We start from the raw sequence: 5,145 nt of genomic DNA, 5'->3' as shown, positions 1-5,145 counted from the left end.
ACAAGGTGCGGTGCGGCAACACAGGGCTCCGATGGGCTTCTTCCTCGGCTAAGGTGAGCACGGTGTGTCTCTTGTCATGGCGGAACCAGTCGGGTGTCAATGTTGCCTTTACCGCAACGTAGAAGACGCGGTGGTCTCGTCATGGTTGTGCTCTCGGCCATGGTGAGCATGCTTGTGCATGTGTGCTCCTATTCCGATGTACAACGTCATGGCTGGGGTCCTCCTTTTAGCTGATGGCAGTGCGCACGGCGCGTCCTGGGTCTCGGCAAGCGTGGCCATGGCAGTCTCCCTAGCTAACCAGTTGGGCTAGGCTAGCGCTCAAAGCTTCAGCAAGGTTTTGATCATGGCGGTGCATGTCCCATTTGGCTAGGGAGGTGGTCTCAGCAAGATGGCTCACCGCGGGGAGCTCGAAGGCGATGGTGGTGGTGCGGTGATGACGGTGCCGACGGTGTAGTAGAGCTGAGCCGGGACAGAGGTACTCGCTGTCTTCTGCGCCAGCGGCTCCTCCCTTCTTGCTCTGGCAGCAGCGTCCTTCTCCGCGCCTCTCCTTTTCCTCCTTGCTTCTCCCTCCTCCCTCTCTCTCGGCTTGATGCTATGTGGTGCTGTGCCACCAGCGGCGGCAACGAATGGGCTGAGGGTTAGGGCTCATGGACATTGGCTTTTATAGTCGAGCTCCAAGGGCTCCAATGGCGGATGGCGATCGGGCGGTGGTGATACGTGCGGCGCATCCGATGGCTCTCGTGCGGTAGCGTAAGCGTGGCGCAAGGGGGAACAAGGTCATGCGATTTGCGTGACCCTAGGCCCGCGCCTGCCACGCTGGTTGGTCTCCGGTCGCACAGGAGTATGCGTGGGCGAGGGGAAGAAGACGCTACTATGCTGACAAGCGGGGTCGGGTCGTCAGGCGCTTGGCGCGATGTGGCTGCGTGCGGCACGTGATAGCTGACAAGCGGGGTTGGCTTGTCAGCGGCTGTGCGCGTGCAGGCGATGATGCTGGGCCGGCTTCATGGGCCGCATGAGCGAGTGGGAGGGTAGGTGGCTGGTTAGCTGGGCCGGTCGAGGCAGGCTGGGCTAAGCTGCTGCCTCCTTCTTCTTTCCTTTCTCTTTTGTTTGTTGCCAATTTGGTTAGGGTTTATCATAAATATTAAGTAAGTTAGTTAAACATCACATAAGGCAAAAGAATCCAAATCACAAGTGGGTCTAAGGATGCATGCATGTTTATTTATTTAGGAATTTAATTACACATGTGGCATAAAACCAAACTATGCTTATGATTTTAACCTAGTTGGGTCACATCCAATCCAAAACTAGGGTTTGGCTTCTACATGAGTCACTCAACATCACATAGTGCTAACACAAAAATTTTGTAGTTGTGATTTTTGGTGTGTGGATTTTTGGGTTGTTACAGTCATGATGCTGGAGCTCGGTGTGGATGGAGCCACTAGATGTGACGCCGGACGGGGAGCTTGAGCCACCCTCTTGAACTGTGTGGACCGATCCTTCTTGATACTCCTCAATCCGAACCATGTTGATGAAGTTGCATAGGCCGTAGGGCTGGGCCTGGTAGTTCTCCATCGAGGCTTCGCTCTCGGAGAGCCAGAGACCCGTCGCGGGGGCTGGTCGGCGACAAACGGAGCGCCCTTCAGGAGTAGATGTGACCACGAGATCCATACCGAGTCGTGCAGGACGACTGGCCTGAGCTGGTCGAGTAGATCTGTTGTGGGTAGTGGTTACCTGCTCATTAGGTTGACTTTGAATCGAACTTACTAGAGCTAGGGTTTTAGCAAGCTTGGTGCCGACCCGATCGATGGAGTCGAGCAGGTCGGTGTTGTCGATCTGCCTCCCTTTGTAGCGAGGAAGCGTACGATGGGTTGTCGGCGTGGCTGAAGACGATGCTGGTGTGGCCGGAGCTAGATCCACCGTGGTCAGAGCCGTAGCCGATGCAGGTGAAGCAGTGGTCGACGTAGATTGAATCCGCGCCTCCTCTATGGTCACGACGATAAAGTCCTTAGAGCCAGTGGTCCAGGTGATCTGGCCGATGGTGAACGTGAGGCCGTTCGGCGTAGCCATGGAATCGGGGATGATGACCATCTTGTTCATCTGGAGAGCAGTACGCACACCCCCTACCTAGCGCACCACTGTCGATGAAATATGGTCGGCAGTCTACCTAGGGGTATGCCCAAGGTAGTAGATTATCAGCAGACAGATGCACAAGCTACAAACAAGATGGTGACGCAAGACAGACATGAGGTTTTATCCAGGTTCGGCCGCCGTGAAGGCGTAATATCTATGTCCTGCGTCTGATTGTATTTCTGTATGTCAATGAGAGATGTTTTTTAGAGGGGTCCCCTGCCCACCTTATATAGTCTAGGGGTAGGGTTATAGATCTGGAAACCAATCCTAACCAGTTATAATTGCCATAGGTGGCCGGATAAGGATTCCTATTCTAACCGATCAGGATTTTGCTTGATCTCCAAGTCTGTCTTGATTCCTTGCTCGTGACTCCGAGCAGATTGGTCGGGCCACGCATTGTCTTCTAGTGGGCCAGACCCCCTGGTCCGGGCTAGCCCAAGCCTAGTCGTAAGGGTATAGGGGTTAATACCCCCACTGGAGCTCAAGAAGGTCTTGTACTAACCGTAACATCTCAAGACCGCATCATCCACTAGTCAGGTTCTGTTCCTGAGGATAGCAGTACCTGGCTAGTTGACACAACAACGACAACAGCTCTACCCTACCAAGAAGGAGACTCGATCTGCGACCCTGAAGCCTCTACTGAAGTTATCATCAACTCTAACAGTACGGAAACCAACGCCGATGATAGAACAACTCATGCTCGAGAAGTATTCATGATTCGCCGTCCTCGATCACCATTGGTCCCCCCCAGAAGCACCCGACATCAGGTCTTCAGATGAATCTGAGTCCAACATATCACCATTTATCCAGGGGCACGATGGTGAGACCGAGAGTTAGAGGGAAGCCAGAGAGAGAAAGAACAAATTGAAACAAGGACGTCAACGCCGTGCTAAGCAGCGCAAGGAAGCTTAGATCAGATATGAGTCAGACCTAGCCGAGTACAATAGATGAAAATTAGAGCGAGAGGTCGAAGAAGGACGAGCAGTGAATACACCCTACGATAAGATCCGAGAAGCACTAGAAGAACTCAGGGCGACATCACATCCCAGTGAAAAGCAAGAACAGCTCTGGGACTTCCTCCGATCAATAGTCCTAAGGACGCACGACGGAAGGGCTCGCTCAAGACTACCTGACAGGTCAACATCTCATGAGCAGGAAGATCAAAATCAAAGGAAGTCCGCTTTCGAGAGACTTGGACCAAGTGGAAGTCACAATAGAGAAAGTAGAAGAAACCATAGTCAAAACGACCGAGTCGAACAACTAAGAAAGACCAGAAGCAAAGCACCTACTCGGACAGCCACGCAAAACTACTCTCACCAAGACAACAGTTGGCAAGAAGGGGGCGCTGAATCAAAATACACAGAAGCCAAAACACACGATAGATTCTCCTATTTTGTAAACAGACTTGCTTCAATACGACTGCCTCACAAGTTCAAGCCATCCAACCACTCCAAGTATGATGGCAAGATCGAACCAAGGCAGTGGCTCAGGATTTACTCGCAATCGATTGAATTGGCCGGAGGAGACGATGACATCAGGACCTTGTTCTTTCCCATGGCCCTAGAAACCATGCCCCTTAAATGGTTTGACAAATTGAATCCAGGATCAATCAGAAATTGGGAGGACTTGTAAAGAGCTTTCTGTGAAATTTCCGCGGGTATCATTACACACCCAATCACCCATGCAGAGTTAAAAGGACTCAAGCAGAAAGGAGGTGAAAGTCTCAGAAATTACTATCGACGATTTGGCGAACGACGAGCTCAAGTACATGACATCACCCAACGAGAAGTAATCAAAGCTTTCTCTCACGGAATCATGGCTAGGTGGCAATTTCAAGACTTCTGCAAAGAAAACCCAAGAAACAATGAAGAATTCAGATGAACAGTGGAAAAAGATGATTACCGCAGAGGAAAAGACACGAGAAAGATTCTTGGATAGAAACAACTGAGATAACCCAGACAAGCAAAATCATCGAAACAACAGACATTAGGAAAGAAAATGTGGACCAGACAACACCGTAGCAGTGACTGACAAATCAAGGAAGTTTTCCAAGCCCAGAAGGTATGACGACATTGAAAACATGCGTTGCATCTTGCACCCCAAAGGAAATCACACCATCGAAGATTGCTACACCTTCAAAGATCGATACACAAGAAAAGATAGTAAGGAGAATTCCAAAAAAGGCAATCAGAAAAAAGAAGAAGACAACCACGAAGACAAGGGATTCCAAAAATCCAGGGGGACAGTAGCTGTAATCTTTACCGGGGTTCTAGATTCCAGAAGCAAACATCAAGAAAAGCTAGCGTTACAAACCATCATGGCAGCAGAACCGACTACACCAAGATATCTCAATTGGTCATAGTATCCAATCCAAATTTCAAGAGAAGACCAATGGACTAGCGTAGGAAACTCATGCCATTACCCACTGGTTCTAGATCCAACTATTACCGGTATGACTGTCATGAAAGTACTAATCGACAGGGGAGCTAGACTCAACATCATTTTTTCAGAAACTCTAAGGAAGATGGGACTACAACTCGTCGGGATGATTACACCAACAAGCACGCCTTTTTATAGCATAGTACCCGGCAAGGCAGCAATACCACTTGGACAAATCACTCTACCGGTTACTTTTGGAACTCCCTCGAACAACCATACAGAGTTCATCAAGTTTGAAGTTGCGGACTTTGATTCATCATATCACGCAATCCTCGGGCGCCCAGCACTAGCAAAATTCTTAGCGATACCACATTATCCGTACATGTTGCTTAAGATGCTAGGGCCTAACGGTGTCCTTTCTCTTCGGAGTGATTTGAAGCGCACTTTTGACTGCAATGTTTAGGCAATCCAAATTGCAGCAAAAGCACAGGCCATCGATGGAAGAAAAGAAATAGCCCCTGTTGCAGCAGAAATAAGCCTAGAAGAGCTAGTGATACCGACTAAAAAACCTAGCATCCTAGCACCCCTAAAAGAAGCCGACGTCAAGCAAATCGACCTAGGCACCGGTGATCCCTC

Source organism: Miscanthus floridulus, chromosome 1, assembly GCF_019320115.1.
Source record: "Miscanthus floridulus cultivar M001 chromosome 1, ASM1932011v1, whole genome shotgun sequence".
Taxonomy (NCBI): Eukaryota; Viridiplantae; Streptophyta; class Magnoliopsida; order Poales; family Poaceae; genus Miscanthus; species Miscanthus floridulus.
Note: the sequence above shows the minus strand (reverse complement) of the source record.